At 43.8% G+C, this 17,261-nt stretch overlaps 1 protein-coding gene across 1 annotated transcript in view; it reads left to right on the forward strand.

The window, feature by feature from the left end:
* The first annotated feature begins 777 nt into the window (after nt 1-777).
* Nucleotides 778-17,261, forward strand: part of LOC124595137 (sodium-dependent nutrient amino acid transporter 1-like) — a 168,576-nt gene continuing 152,092 nt past the window's right edge. Inside the window, exon 1 of the mRNA XM_047133736.1 lies at nt 778-875. The gene's annotated coding sequence lies outside the window, so the exon portion shown is untranslated. The remainder of the gene's footprint in view (nt 876-17,261) is intronic.

Below are 17,261 nucleotides of genomic sequence, written 5' to 3' on the forward strand. Positions count from 1 at the left end.
GTTGACTCAGGGATCGAGACGTGGCTGCATGATCCGTTACACAGATGCGGTTAAGATGCCTGTCATCTCGGCTGCTTGTGATACGAGGCCTTTGGGATCCAGCACGGCGTTCTGTATTACCCTCCTGAACCCACCGATTCCATATTCTGCTAACAGTTATTGGTTGTCGACCAACACGAGCAGCAATGTCGCGATACGATAAACCGCAATCGCGATAGGCTACAATCCGACCTTTATCAAAGTCGGAAACGTGATGGTACGCATTTCTCCTCCTTACAAGAGGCATCACAACAACGTTTCACCAGGCAATCGGTTGGAAACTTGCCTCATGTCAGCTCGTTGTAGGTGTCGCCACCGGCGCCTACCTTGTGTGAATTCTCTGGAAAGCTAATCATTTGCATCTCACAGAATCTTCTTTCTGTCGGTTAAATTTCGCGTCTGTAGCCAGTAGTGTAGGAGTATGGAAGTCGCATCAGCCCTATGCCCCCCAACCAACAACCCCAACGTACGCCACAGGATCCACTCCTGCACAGCTGCCCCTCATAGTGTTACTGTTTCTGAATCAAGTGCAGGAGCCACACGAAGTGGAACGGCCGTCTGTTGCGCCAGGGCCTCGGCGTGCTTGCGGCGAGTGCGCGTGCTTGCAGTTCCGGTGCGCGGCTCGCCCCACCCCGGCGCAGCGCAGACTTTCGCGCCGCCCTTGGTGGCCGGCGACGTCCGGCGCCGCACTGCGCCGCTCGGGTGGACTCAGTGGAGTGCCGCAGTCGCCCGCCGCCAGCCGCCCGGCCCACCGCTCTGACCACCGCAGCCGCACCGCCGCGGCACAGTACCCACGCAGGGACTGGCGCGCGACGCCGCGCCGCTACCCGGCCACGGTGAGTGCTCGTCCCTCGCGGGGCTCCTCACAGTCGCTGCTGGAGGCGGTAACGACAAAGCGCACTGGCACCCTAAAACACGTAGCGGTACAATGAAAATAAGTCCCAGCGAATGTACACCACCTTAAAATGGGAGAAACTGCTTTTAAATAGCCGGCCAGAGTGGCCTAGCGGTTCTAGGCGCTACAGTCTGGATCCGCGCGACTGCTACGGTCGCAGGTTCGAATCCTGCCTCGGGCATGGATGTGTGTGATGTCCTTAGGTTAGTTAGGTTTAAGTAGTTCTAAGTTCTAGGGCACTGATGACCTCAGAAATTAAGTCCCATAGTGTTCAGAGCCATTTTGCTTTTAAATAAACTTCACATACTAGAGAACGCTCCTTTTAAAAAACGTTTGAAATCATCACTCCTGCGAGTATTTGTAAAATCTGGCATCCTCAGTATTTTCGTTTCGTTCATCTCTTTTTACCCTTTCCTAATCTCTACACATCAACTGCAGGTAATGCCTTCGATAATCTATTTTGCATATTGTAATCTTTGTCCACTCTTGAATTATTTTATCTCCTCCTTCACGTCCTTTCATAGACTGCTTTAATTCACTATTACTTCCAGTACTTGGTTTCCTCAGGTTCTGAAACTTCCTGGCAGATTAAAACTGTGGCCCGGACCGAGACTGGAACTCGGGACATTTGCCTTTCGACAGCGAGTGCTCTACCAACTGAGCTACCCAAGCGCGACTCACGCCCCATCCTCACAGCCTTACTTCTGCCAGTATCTCGCCTCATACCTTCCAGACTTCACAGAAGCTCTCCTGCGAACCTTGCAGAACTAGCACTTCTGAAAGAAAGGATACTGCGGAGACATGGCTTAGCCACAGCCTGGGGGATGTTTCCAGAATGAGATTTCCACTCTGCAGCGGAGTGTGCGCTGATATGAAACTCAGGTTCTGGTTCTGCTTTTCGTCGTTTCGAATAGTTAACGAAAAGTAAGTGAAACTTCAGGTTGTTCTAGTGGTAAATCAGCTGATACGGAGATACTCTCTTTTGTGAGAGTTTCCTTAACGTTCCTTTAATTTATGACTGGCTGGCAGAATCAGTGCCATAGTACTTTCACTGTGTAAACAGCACCGTCAGGTACTGAAGACCTTCGCAGTAACGTTACCTGCTTTCCATCAGAGTCTGTAACGAATTTACTGCTAACTTGTGTTAACAGCCATATGTTAAACGTACCTATGCGTTGTAAATGGACATTCTTCTTCTTGTTTTACTTATCTTTAGTACCGTTTTAGTACCGCAGTCTGGCTTACCTGTCTCTCTCTCTCCCTCTCTCTCTCGTAAGCTACTGTGCTATGCGTTACGTTATACGAGCAATTCAATTCGTTGTAGATCGACATGTCATCAACATAACTCATCGATTCATTTGCATAAAGAATTGTTCGTAGGAAAGTGTATGGTGGAATGACGAGAAGGTCGGTACAAGGACTTACAGCAGTAGCATAAACAAATATAAAATGATAGGGGTAGAAAACAACTTTTTGTGGCAAACACAACGGTTTATTAGTGATGTTTGGTTTAATGTATGATACGTTGCATTGTATTGTATGGAACTGGGGACCGAGAACCGACGGAGAGGCTTCGTCCCCGCCGTAGTCCTCACTGGTACACAACCCCACAACAGGCTACAGCACTCCACTCACCGCATCCCCGCCCCACATCGAACCCAAGGTTATTTTGCAGTTCGGTCTCCAGTGGACGTATCACACCAGACCAGTGTATCGCCAACGTTCGCGAGGTAGAGTAATTATGGTGTACTCGTAGGCCTACGTGGAGAAAGTGTTCGCGCAGCAATCGCCGACACAGTGTAACTGAGGCAGAGTAAGGGGAACCAGCCCGCATTCGCCGAGGCAGATGGAAAAGCGCCGTACACCATCCACAGACGGACCGACACACTGGACCTCGACAGTAATCCGCCGGGCGAATACGTGTTAGGGACCGGCGCGCCTTCCCGCCCGAAAACAGTGTGTTAGACCGCACGGCTAACCGGGCGGGCTGTTTATACGTTACTTTATGACCAAGGACAAAGCGATAAGGGGAATACGACGGCAGAATTATGGGTTGTTTCCTTCCTGAAATAGTTGAATGTTTGACAGTACTGCAGTAGAAGCTGGCTTCTTAAGAACGTTTGTGAACGCTTGCATTGTGATAGTTCTAGCAGTATTGTATTCGAACATGTTGCTCTTCAGCAGTCTGTGACAAAAAATCGTTTATCGTTATTGGAGATACTGTATGTATCGGTATGCCAAAAAAGTTCGATGGATAGGCTTACAACAAAATCATTTTTGACCACATTTCTCGAGGAGAACAGCGTTTTGGCTAAAAATACTTTAAAAATGAACACACACAAAGTCTCGACTGCAGAAACATTTATTTTGATGTTAGCCAGTTTTAGTCAGTTTTTGACTTTTTGACCATCTTCAGACCCTCATACCACGATGGTAGACGGTGGCGATGAATGGAGCGGGTGTTGTAACTCCACGAATGTCAGCTGCTAAAGGTTCGTGGAGTTAAAATACCCGCTCCATTCACCGCCACCGTCTACCATCGTGGTATGAGGGTCTGAGGATGGTCAAAAACTGACCAAAACTCATGATATGAGTGTCTGAGAATGCCCAAAAAACGACCGAAACCGGTTACCATCAAAATAAATGTTTTTGCGGTCGAGGCTGTTTGTGTGTCCATTTTTAAAGTACTTTTATTCAAACCGCTGTTCTCCTCGAGAAATGTTGTCAAAAATTATTGTGAACTGCCTTATGTATGGTTTTCCATCTCTTCTAGTTGTACCCGTCGAACGTTTTTGGCGTACCGATACATACAGTATCTCCATTTTTAAAGCAGTTCACAATATTACCTACTTCCGACTGTTGAATGCACGAGGAAAACCTGTTTTGTATGCTTCAGGGTTCTGAAAATGATCTTCGGCGCGGGAAAACCTAGTGCCTACCGGAAAATTGCTCGAGGACATGCAAAATGTGAACGCGTTAAACTTTCATAACAGAACCACCAACAACCGCCGAAAGGAACGAAGGAAGGCAGTATGGTGTTAATTGTTCCATCTCTATGAGGTCATAAAGTCGGAAAACAGGATAGAAAAGGCAATCGGAGATGGACTCTCGAGGAGAAACGATCTGCCATTGCTCTTAGAAGAGTTAGGGTGATTTTAATTTAATTCCATCCGAATTCGAGATCATTTCGCTAACTAGTACGTCGCTCGGACATAAAAGAACCAAATGCGTTGGCTTATGGGAGGCAATGTAAGCGACTCTGTGAGAATTGTTCCTTTTTGTAAGGTGTCGTGGTAGTAAATGACTGACATATCACGTTTCTGCTACCGTACGATGATCTGGACGTAGGATGTGCTTTAGCGCCACTGATGACTTGTTTCCTCGAGTTTTTACAGAAGCTAGGCATTGTGACGATCCTGACCCGGGGTTGTTGGACCACCTGGTGCAGCTCAGTGCGTTTCGCGCCACTGCGGTGACCTGCGAGTCTGTGATGAAGATGAGATGAAATGAGTAGGCCAACACGAATACCTAAGCCCCAAGCGAAGAAATTCTCCGACGCGCCCGCGAATCGAATTCAGGACCGCGCCACATAAGGGCAGCAACGCTAGCCAACAGAACGTAACCTGTGGACATTAGACGTTGTAAAGCTTGCATGTTGAAGCGCACTCATATTACGTAGTCAGAATTGCCCAAGTGGCGATTAGCTAGTCGATATTATAGGCGTCTCTACGTCTGCATCTACTTCACAAGCCATTGTACATTGGGTGATGGAGTTTTGTCGCACGAATATTACCGATCTTCTGCCCTGTTTCATTCGCATTTGGAACATGGATAACTGACTATCTCTCGACGCACGCCATAATCTCTGTTTTACGATGGAAGCAATGTCGCACAGTACTCTTCGAATACCAATTACCGAAAATTATGCAGTAGGGTTTCATCAAAAAAACGCCGCCTCTTTTTAACGAAAATCCGAATTTTGTTCTGTTACTTTTCTATTGGCTATATCGAACTATAAACGTACTGTGAGTGTATGAATTCACTTGATGTTTGCTTTCGTGCATCCTTGATAAGATCTCTAAACGCTTGAACAATCGTCTAGAATTGGCCACAGTAGCTCCTTGTATACAGTTTTCTGTACAGATGCACTGTGACTAAGTGTTCCATTACTACTACGTACGACTGATTTGGCATGTTTGCGTCATTTGTGTCAGTGTACGTATTTACCACTAATCATATTTATAGACTATTCCTTCGGTACCTGGAGGAACATAGACATATTAAGTACTGAAATACACAGTATTCAAGTTCCACACGCTGGCCACTGTGGCCGAGAGGTTCTAGGCGCTTCAGTGCGGAACCGCGCCTCTGATGCGGTCGCAGGTTTGAATCCTGCTTCGGGCAGGGATGTGTGTGATGTCCTTAGGTTGGCTAGGTTTAAGTAGTTCTAAGTCTAGGGGACTGTATATGGCCTCAGCTGTTAAGTCTCATAGTGCTTAGACCCATCTGAACCATGTTCTACAAAAATATTTATTTTATAGTTCGGCTTTTTAAGGCACCCTCAGACAACTTAATAGTAAACAGATAGTTCACACAAAATAAGCGACATTTTATCCAGTAGTGGAAATCAGTATAAAGGCATGGACCCTGCGAAAGTAATATACAATGTCTGAAGCATACATGTATCGTATTTGTTATGAAAGTAGTAGATACGTATAAGACATCAACAATCACGACGGAATTATATAGCTTCCTTCATAACACGAGTAATAAAATAAGGCGTTTACATTTCCTGTGTGGAAATTAGTGTAAAGGCACTCACTGTCCTGTTGTGTTAGTTCTTTGTCCAACCTCAGTTCTTCCCAATTATGTCAGAAATTCTCTACGGCACTGATTTTCTTATCGTTTGTACTTCTCACAGTGAAATTGTCGCCCATTCTTTCCCTATCATTCTTTTTCAGTTCACATAGTCCTCAAATTGCCTTGCGTTGCGGTGCCTTGGAAGTATTCCCCAAAGGTTTTCCGCGGGTTTCAAATCCAGGCTAAGTGCAGACCAGCGCAAGACATTGATATCTTTCGAAAGCACTTTTTTGTTGTTGTGCAGAAACTTGCACGAATGTATTATCTTGTTGAAAAATTACACTGTCGTGCCCTAGGTCTTCATACATTGTAACCCATTCTGTCTCTAGCATCTCAGCGTACAAGCAATGCGTGATTTACATTTGGTGCAGAATGTTGCCCAAATCGTAACACTTCCACCACCAAAATATCTGCTAATTCTTGATTGCCACTCTGTTCTCAAATCATGCCAATCATACTGAAAATCATCCAGACCATCCAAATTAAACTTCTTCTTGTCACTGAGTCTCAATCTAGCCTATTATGTTTGGATGCTAGAGCAGGATCCTGTAGTCGTTTCTTGAATGCAAAATGCTTTCATTTGACAAAATTTCTCGTACACGTCTGGCAGTTACTGGCGACTGCAAATCAGCAACAGGTTGAGAAGGATAACGTTTTGTAGCCCTTGCTTTGCGCAGAAACGATTTCGATGGCTCAGTTAATTTTCAGCTTTATCCACACTTTCCGTCTGTCTATATCGTGCGCCGAATTTTACGAAATCATAAATCAATGTACTTGCAGGTTTCAACTTCTTGGCGTTTTGACGATTTTTGCTTTTTCAACATATGGTAAAAGTTTACCGCGTAGCTGCGTCACAATTGCGGCTTATGTACGCAATACGCACTATCCTACTTGCGGGAGGACTCGTACTCACACACCGCACAGAGCATTTACACCGAGTTCCAAAAAAATGGTTCAAATGGCTCTGAGCACTATGGGACTTAACATCTGAGGTCATCAGTCCCCTAGAACTTAGAACTACTTAAACCTACCTAACCTAAGGACATCACACATCCATGCCCGAGGCAGGATTCGAACGTGCTACCGTAGCGGTCGCGCAGCTCCAGACTGTAGCGCCTAGAACAGCTCGGCCACTCCGTCCGGCATACCGAGTTCCACCCTCTACCACCCGAGCAGTTGTGTCTTGTCATATACTGTGCAACTGACACAAATGCGATACCATTTGATTGCGTTTGTCAATATAGTGGATCTTACATTATTTGATATACACTGTGCGCAATATTCCAACTGGCAATGCTAATTTTCGTTCAAATATCCATGCCTTTATACTAATTTGTACTACTGTAGCTGTTTATAGCTATAGCTGTAGCTGATTAATTCTGCATACTTCATTTTTCATACCGAGTTCCACCATCTACCACCCGAGCAGTTGTGTCTTGTCATATACTGTGCAACTGACACAAATGCGATACCATTTGATTGCGTTTGTCAATATAGTGGATCTTACATTATTTGATATACACTGTGCGCAATATTCCAACTGGCAATGCTAATTTTCGTTCAAATATCCATGCCTTTATACTAATTTGTACTACTGTAGCTGTTTATAGCTATAGCTGTAGCTGATTAATTCTGCATACTTCATTTTTCAATACATAACGTTAATCTTGTAATAGGGCATTGTTGATTCTTTCTCTTTGACATTGCATTTACCCACAGTAAAAGAAACCAGCCATTCATTACACCAAGTGAAAATATTTTCTAAGTCGCTCTGCATTTCTTTAGGATCATATTGCTCCGACAGCGTTCTGTGAACAGTGTAATAAAGCTGTTGACCCTGTCTGATAATTCGTTTACATATACTGAGAACATCAGTTACCTTGGGTATTTTCGTTTCTGTTGAATTTTGCTGTCTAGTATAACGTACTTGATGCAATTGTTCACATTTTCTTCGACCTAATATCAAATTGGGAAGTTAGGCGCTCGTTGAACACGACAATGCGGCTTGAATCTGGCCGAACTGATCACATTATTCTGTGCGTTGTTCACACTACAATATTTGAAAACTGACGTTCCGCCTTTGCAGCCTTCCTATGCAGGCAATAGCCACGGACTTGTAGTCCTTCATTCAACACGCGATGATAGAAAAAAAGCACGCTCGTATTCATAGGTTTTCAAGTACTTCGATTCAAGAAACAGCCATTGGCAACAACGTGTTGATAACAGTGGTTGGCAACGACTGTCCCGGATTGTAATAGAAGATGTCAAATTTCAGTTCAGTAATGAAGATTGATAGCTACCAACACAAAACATCACTTCAACACAAACTGGGCTACCTCCTCTCGCCGCATGTCACGTGGCACAGAGGTTAGCTTGGGTGTACAAACACCTACGTGAGACACACTCAAGCATGTAAAAAAGGTCACGTCACCTCGTAGTTACGGTAAAATTTCGAACACTCCGAGGCAAGGCACGAGAATGTCGAGAAACACTTGAGCCAATAATCCTCGCTTTATATCATGGCATCGTTCATGCTGATTGTGAAGGTATTCTCTATTTAGGGCAAGGTCACATGCAGTGAAATAGGACCCCTGATATAATAACCACTACATTTCATTCGTGAACGGTACATGTATGTATTATCCAATCATATGACACCTAAACATTTCGCTGGCGACCTGTCCATTCATTTATACAATGAACCAACCTATCAGCACCGAAATGTATCAGAATCGGGAAACATATCACGAATATAAGGGCACTTGTATTGGGACCTCTGACCCCAGTTCTATTGCGGCCGCCCGGCACACCACTATCGAAATTAGGGCAGCTTATGGCTCTGAGCACCATGGGACATAACAGCTCAGGTCATCAGTCCCCTAGAACTTAGAACTACTTAAACCTAACTAACCTAAGGACATCACACACATCCATGCCCGAGGCATCACACACATCCATGCTCGGTCACTGTGGCCGGCTAGGGCAGCTTAGTCCTAGCTTCGAAAAACATCCGTCAGTAGTTGGCAGCTGAGTGATCAAAGATCAGGATGTTCTCTCCAGCACGCACATGTTCCACGCGGCCCGTGTCTTGGTTACGGTACATAAATACAACCCTCTAATTAAATTTCTCACGAGCGTAGGCTTCATCGTCTAGAGAAGCCTGCAAAGATAAGAAGCAGAACATTATAGCATTCATTTATACGGCTTATTCACAGTAACTGCACTCCCCATTTCGCAGGAATTACTGAATGTTTGCGGATTTCACTGAACGCTCTATCGTTGTAGCGTGACTGTAGCAGTTACGGTGGTTATTCTTAGCGGCATTCCGGCACTTTCCCTCCAGTGCATGGTTCCAGTAGAAATGTGGTACTCCCACGTACACTCTGAAATACACTTTTACTAATAGCCCATACCCTTGGCGCAACTGTTCCGCTTACTAAGTAAAAACATCGATTTCGCCAATGACTATTTTTTGTCCACCTTGGACATGCGAAAAGTTCATTTTGCCATGAGACCAGCATTGGATCTACATGGCACATTCTCGTCTTTATTATTGGTGTGCAGATCTGTATAAAGAGTGCCAGGGTAATGATATACTTCTGGCATCACCGTGTATCACAAACTAAAACATAAAACCTCTAAGACTAATTACAGTTTGCTATAAATTTTAAGAGCTGTCTTTAATTAATTTGTGTGTTCTATAAGTTATAATACTTATTGGTTGATTTTACTAACTCGTAAAGGATTTAAATAACGAGAGGAAAAAGTCCTCCCAGTAGATATTTACAGTGTACAAGACGTGGTTGTGTAGTGTCCTCGACAGTTTCGTACGAGATTCGTATTGGGCATTCGAAAGCTTGCCGTAGCTTATGGGGAGTTTCACATGCGGGAGAAGATGGTAGATCAGCGGGAAAAGGCTTAAAAAGGGAAGAAATCTGCTGAATTTAGACGGTGCACCAGATACCCGATCCACTCAGGTGTAAAAAAAGAGAAATCGAAAGCACGGCAGTGCCGTTTTTCTCAGTCCGGAGGCCGTCCGTAGTGGCATTGTCCTGTAATTACGCAAGTTTCTCTCCACCTCTCCGTACGAAAGCGTCTTGGAAAACCGCAGTGTGTTCGGTGGAAGTTACCATCGAATAAGCGAAAGCCAAATGTTTACTTTAATCGCACTGTTGTCAAAGTAGGCTGCGGAAATCCTGCGGTACTGAATGGTAGAAACCTGACACCTCCTGGTGAAACAGACAGTCGAGTGCTGACTTGCATTTCAGTTTAAGTTACAGAAATTTTATTATGCTACGTTGCTTACCCATGTGTAAGGCAATAGGGAATGAGATAATTTCTATTCTTTCGACGTTACCCGCGGTGGACAAATGACAGGGGATTCCTACAAGGAAGATGACAGCCATTTCCTTCGTGTTTCTCCCAGATCATTTGCTGCTTTCGGAAGCACTGCTGAACAAGGAAACGCGAACAGCACTTGTTAAAGTGTGTAAACGCTGTAAGCGCCTCGACACAGTTCTCAAGGAGTTAGATGCGTCAGCAACTAGACAACGATGCCGTATATTTTCTGCTGCAAAGCAGTAGGTGACGAGCCGGGAAAGACATGTGATGTGAGACCAAATGGGACTGTGACCACGTCGAGGTGTCAGAATCGGCAGCGAGTAAACGAATTACGAAAGACCAAACGCACGTGACTAGAATCGCCAACAGCCTCGAAGGAGGCTCAAATCCACACTAGACGAAATGGATACATATGACGTAGTTTTATTAATACTTCATGAATAATTATACTCTTAGTTTAGTGAGTGTATCGTTTTTTTCTATTTTTTAATGTAGTTGGGTTGGTTTGTTTGGGAGAGGAGATCAGACAGCGAGGTCATCGGTCTCATCGGGTTAGGGAAGGATGGGGAAGAATGTCGGCCGTGCCCTTTCAAAGGAACCATCCTGGCATTTGCCTGGAGCGATTTACGGAAATCACGGAAAACCTAAACCAGGATGGCCGGACGCGGGACTGAACCGTCGTCCTTCCGAATGTTTTAATGTAGTAGCAATACTGTTATTAGAGAGTTATATAAATGCTCGCAACTAGCCATCAAAACTGATGGTCGTTAATGTAAGTATAAACTATAGGTGAGTGTATGATGACAAAAACCAAGAGCCAATTGAAAAAAAGGAAATCAAACAATTATTTCACTTTAGAAGTATTGCTCACGATTTCTAATGGCAACTTCAGTTATTAAATCTAAATAACTGTATCGGTTCAGTTCTCTCAGACCTCTGTATAAATTTCTGACAGCGTAATAGTTTTTAAATACATGAAACGTGCACAGTATAATGCAGTCAGTCAGTACTACGTATGACACGAATAGTATACATGAATATTAATTACTATTAAAAACAGTCTTGCTCACAATTTATTTAACAAGGTGATCGGTTTCGACCACTACTGTGGTCATCTTCAGACCATTGAGTAGGAACCTCTTTCTGTTGGAGTGATTCTCCAACAGAAAGAGGTTCCTACTCAATGGTCTGAAGATGACCACAGTAGTGGTCGAAACCGGTCACCTTGTGATCAAGACTGTTTTTAATAGTAATTATTTATAAGACATTGATCACTGCTGTTCCCATAATGCATTCAAAAGTAATACATGAATATTAATTTTTGCGGAATGAAACAATGTTTAACCGTGAGAATGTTATCTTTATTTGTATAAGCACTAACTGAATGTGGATTAGCCGAGCGGTCTGAGGCGCTGCAATCATGGGCTGTGCGGCTGGTCCCGGCGGAGGTTCGAGTCCTCCCTCGGGCATGGGTGTGTGTTTGTCTTTAGGATAATTTAGATTAAGTAATGTGAAGCTTGGGGACTGATGACCTTTGTAGTTAAGTCCCATAAGATTTCACACACATTTGATTTTTTAACTGAATGTTTTTCTTTTTGTCTTCTTAGCTCGATTTTAATTTATTTAATTTCTTGGTCGAAGGTCGTCACTGAGAACATTTCGGCTCGCATTCTTTACCATATGATGACAGTATCCGTTCTTGACGTCACAGGCATATCACGCGCAATGGTGTGATGCACATAGATCTCTGCACCAGATGCCAGCGATGTTCAGAGTGCGTTCATTTTGCTTGGCTTGAATATATGAATCTTTACTCGACGAATGGAAAATGTTTGAGGGGTTTTTCACATCCCATATGGTACACCATTGTAGAAAGTTTCTTCCCAATCCCAGCGAACATGGGGTGGGTCTGTCGAACTTTCATATGTTCTTATTTACGAAGGGGGGTTGGTTGGGTTGTTTGGGGAAAGAGACCAAACAGCTAGGTCATCGGTCTCATTGGATTGGGGGAAGGACGGGGTAGGAAGTCGGCCGAGCCCTTTCAAAGGAACCATCCCAGCATTTACCTGGAGCGATTTAGGGAAATCACGGAAAACCTAAATCAGGATGGCCGGACGCAGGATTGAACCGTCGTCCTCCCGATGGCTGATGGCTCAGAGCACTATGGGACTTGACATCTTAGGTCATCAGTCCCCTAGAACTTAGAACTACTTGAACCTAACTAACCTAAGGACATCACACACATCCATGCCCGAGGCAGGATTCGAACCTGCGACCGTAGCAGCCCCGTGGTTCCGGACTGCAGCGCCTAGAACCGCACGGCCACCGCGGCCGGCCGTCCTCCCGAATCCGAGTCCAGCGTGCTAACCACTGCGCCACATCGCTCGTTACATTTACGAAGGAGTTACCGTTTTAGGTACTTATATTACAATTAAGGCAGTCTCCTGAAAAACTGGGTCAGCATTGGCGAAGTGGACCGATTTTGAATTTTTGTAACAATAGTGCCTACAGAGAAAAATAATCGAGGCTGTTGACCCGCTGGTTTGATAACCAGTCAGCTTTTAGTCCCCGATTCATTCCAGAATTTCCTTATCTTTTGACATTGATTTACAATGTGAAAAAACGTCAAATTTCACCGTGGCACGGAGTCATTGTTAACTGTACGCTGCACAACTGTTTTTGCGAGACAGTTCACAATTTCTAAGATGCTAAAGGTTGCCACCTAATGAGTGCATGGCTCATGTCGCTGGTGCAGTATCAGGATGCTAAGGAGCGAAATTTTCCCATCTAGGGTGCGATTGTAATAATATGATTTTAGATTTAAATTTTCGAGTAATCATAATTAATCATCACAAAATACAACTTCTTTGGTGTTAAGAGTACATTTACGTCAGTTAATAGAGTAAATTCGTTCCATGACCTCTAGCGAAGATTAATGACAATTCTTCGTTTAATATACCAGAACAGCGACTTACAACACGTACGACTAGCTCTTACTGCTTTTGAAAAGCAGTGATTCAAGGCAGTGGATACGACTTGTTTTTTTCGTCTACAGTTTCACAGCAAGTGTTAAACGACGCCGATAATTTCTGGAGGTATTTATAGCCGTGAATGTCGTTTTCCTACACGTGTTCCTTCCCTTTAGAATTCCAGTACATCATTAGTCAAATGCTGCTTGGCAAGGCAGAGTGCTGTTTTCTTGAGTATGAGCTGTTAGGCAGTCCCCTTTTCCTGTTAGAGCCACGATCAGAATTCTTATCCAAAAGTTTGCAAAGTTTTCGTGAAACAGCGTAAATCAAAATGCTGATGGACACCTTCCGAACACTTTTATTTTGATGGAATAAAAAGTTCACTGCAGTTGCCAGTAATTTCTTAATTTATTGCACGACCGGTTTAGAAGCATGCAGGTGCCGCCAAATAATTATAGGAATGTAAACGTGCGACGGTCGGACTAGTCAGTCATGGGAGGTCACACTCATGAGGGGTCACACCCACGTCAATCGCCGGCCGCTGTGGTCGAGCGGTTCTAGGCGCTTCAGTCTGGAACCGCGCGACCGCTACGGTCGCAGGTTCGAATTCTGCCTCGGACATGGATGTGTGTGATGTCCTTAGGTTAGTTAGGTTTAAGTAGTTCTAAGTTCTAGGGGACTGATGACCTCAGCTGTCAAGTCCCATAGTGCTCAGAGCGACGTCAAACACAGTCGTGCTCTCCAAGCCGGCGCTGTGGCTGTCAGTCCTTTGTTTGATGTGGATATCACCCCCACTGACTGATTTGCCCGACAGCCAGACATTCCTGTTCTGATAATTACTTGATGCCACCTGAAGATGAAGCTTTATGCTTCGAAACCGGTCGTGCAATAAATTAAAAAATTACTAGCAACTGGCGCGGACTTTTTAGTCTATAAATATGTTTCTCAGTTGCGGATGTTCAAGTGATGAAATACTGTTAATTTTGCATGGAGTTCGATGCTGAGAACATAGCGAAATATTTTGGAATTTTTCATGTTTGCAAAAAAAAAAAAAAAAAAAAAAAAAAGATTGGCCATTGCAGTAAGTACACAAATGTACACAGACTTCTGCAACTGCATCTACTACACCTCCGTAAGTCACCTTAGGGTGTGTGGCGGAGGGCATTTCTGATACCATCGCCTTTTCCCCCTTTCCTGTTCCATTTACGGATGACGCGATGGAAGAACAGGTTTTTCACTGCAGTTGCTGTGTGCAGTGATTTGTGCCTAGTAGTGTAGTCGAGCAATAGTGGATCTCTTCGCCTGCTTTCCGCAATAGTTTACATGTGTTTACGTTCAGGGTCATCTGTTAGTCAATCCAACAATCATCGATCCTCTGCAGCTCCTGCTGCATTTCGCTTAGGTCTCCTGACGTTGCGACATTCCTATAGAGAACAGCATCGTCCGCGAGCAGCGTCATGGTGTTTCCAACGTAATCCACTGGGTCAGTGGTCGTCAATCTGCGGCTCGTAGTTCTTAGCCGTGTTTTATAAACATATGCATCTGGGCACTAACAGCCGACTCCAAAAACGTCAACTAACTGTAAGAGATTCTTAAGAGTGAAGTTTTCCTGATCAGAAACAAACAAAAGTACACACAGAGAAATCAGTATTTTAAGATGTGCCTAATATTAATTTACTTTGCTCCATCCCGACATGAGCTAAGCGAAGATGGACGCTTACCACATGGGCAGAAGTTTAAGTAGCGTCGCTAGTGCAGGGTCAGAGGGTGTGAAAGGGGAATGTTTTTTTGTTTGTGTTCCGAGGCTGACAACTGATTGGCATATGTGTCTCGTACCAATCGGCTGCTTCAGACGGAAGTAACATGGATTCCTGCATGCGCATTGTAGAGACGACCGTCTTCAAATACGGCACATAATTGTAGCAAGGAATATGAAATGAAATTAAGACTGTTTTAACACAACGCAAGAAAAATGACATTCAAAATATTTAATAAACATTTTTGAAGTGTCTTACATAATGCACTTAAATATAAGTGCAATTACTGTAATGCACATACTGCCCGCAATTACCATCACTTGCAAGGACGTGAAAATTTCGGTAGACTGCCGATTCCGACACATGTACATTTTCTCCAGTGTCTGGATACGAAACCACGTATTTGGACAGGGTCAATCGGGTTTCGTTGCGTTACGAGGGACATGCAGTGTAACGGTAACACCGACCACTTTAAACGGCAATCGATACTAACGTTATACCTCTGCGAGCAATTTTTGAGAAGTTGTGACCGTGGTATAACCTTATGGAAACAGAGCAATCAAACTGGAATTCTTTTCCGAAACACTCCAACAGAGTATAACTAACAGTAATAAACAAGTGGATCAGGGAACAGACGTTCTCCAAGCACAAAAGCAAGTTGTAACATTACATATTAGTATCGGTCGTCAGCCTGATTAAGGCAATGTCAAGCACTATAATAAATCAGAAGGCAGTGCTGAGGCTAACCTAACCTTCCTTGACACACACCCTAAACTCTCTCTTTATATCTGTTCACACTACGACACAGTGACCTAACCTTGCAGATAAAGGTACTGCTAACTTGGAAGTCAGACAAACAAATAGCCAATGAGGTAGCAAACAGTAACATATGCCCCTCAACAACACATACCTCAAATTAACTAGATGCAGCAGTTTACAGAACCAACACACTTGAAACTAGAAGCAATACTAAACAGGAAAGAGCATGAAATGATTCTGATTTAAATCAGGGAATCTGTTAATGATCATCCTCTATAACTCCTTTGCTTAGTGCAGGGTCTCCCAGCCTGTGCATTAACCAACTGGCATTAGAATAGCTAACACGATATATTTCTTTCTTATCTCGGTTTAAAGCAATTAAACAGAATGAAAATCTAACTACACTGGCTCTGAAAGAGCCTTTGCATTGCTTCATTAACTAACTTGCCTAGTGTATGAGGACCCTTAAAATTTCATGGTTTGAAGAACCATGCTCATCAACAATACTACAACAGTACGTATGAGAAATGGTAAGTATTCTTATCATTAATACTTAATTAAATAAAGCTCAACAAACTATAACTCTCTAATAACAAATGTGCTTTGATTAGCAATCTTTTAACCTAGGAAAAGTATATTTGGCTATGCAAATGCCAATACAACATTAAATTCAAGTTCAACCACTTTCTTATGAAATGAACACTGATACAACTTCGTAATTCTGATCAAAATGCATAAATGAAACAATTAATAATCTTTTTCATTTCAGATTAACTTTAGCAATTTGAGGCAGTTTTTCAAGTAAGGCACATTATTTACAGAAATGACTGCAGGTTGGTCTATGCACTGAATGTGGAGTATTTCTTAAACTATAAAACTAAACTTTAAACACTATACTCCACACATTAGAAAGCAATCATAACTATTTTCACAGCTGCCGAATAAGTCTTTCCATAATAAATTAGGACACTCGGGATTAAATTCACTAGGATAGGAATCCTGTCCAGGTTAGTGATATGGGGCAACGGCCTTGGCGTAGTGGATACATCAGTTCCCGTGAGATCACCAAAGTTAAGCGCTGTCGGGCGTGGTCGGCACTTGGGTGGGTGACCATCCCGGCCACCGTGCGCTGTTGCCATTTTTGGGAGTGCACTCAGCCTCGTGATGCCAATTGAGGAGCTACTCAACCGAATAGTAGCGGGTTCAGTCAATAATGCCACCGTATCGGCCGGGAGAGCGGTGTGCTGACCCCACGCCCCTCCTATCCGCATCCTCCTCTGAGGATGTCACGGCGGTCGGATGGTCCCGGTAGGCCACTCGTGGCCTGAAGACGGAGTGCTTTTTGTGATATGGAATAGTGACAGGTGTAAGATAGAGTTTTATTATTAAAATCAACCAAATTTTACAAATACCTGGTCCATTTACAGAGCACCAAATATAAACAATTTAGTGGAAGTCTGCTGTCACTGGGTGCGTAATTTGCAGCTTGGCGGCGATTCAGTCATGTCAATACTGTTGGCCTCGCCCTATTTCTGATCTTCTTGGCGTCGGAATTATATTTTTATAGGGCCAAAAATCATCCAATGATAATATTATCACCTAATACAACATCCGAGGTCCATGAAAACTGCTCTTAAGCTC

Source organism: Schistocerca americana, chromosome 2 (genome assembly GCF_021461395.2).
Source record: "Schistocerca americana isolate TAMUIC-IGC-003095 chromosome 2, iqSchAmer2.1, whole genome shotgun sequence".
NCBI classification, from domain to species: Eukaryota; Metazoa; Arthropoda; class Insecta; order Orthoptera; family Acrididae; genus Schistocerca; species Schistocerca americana.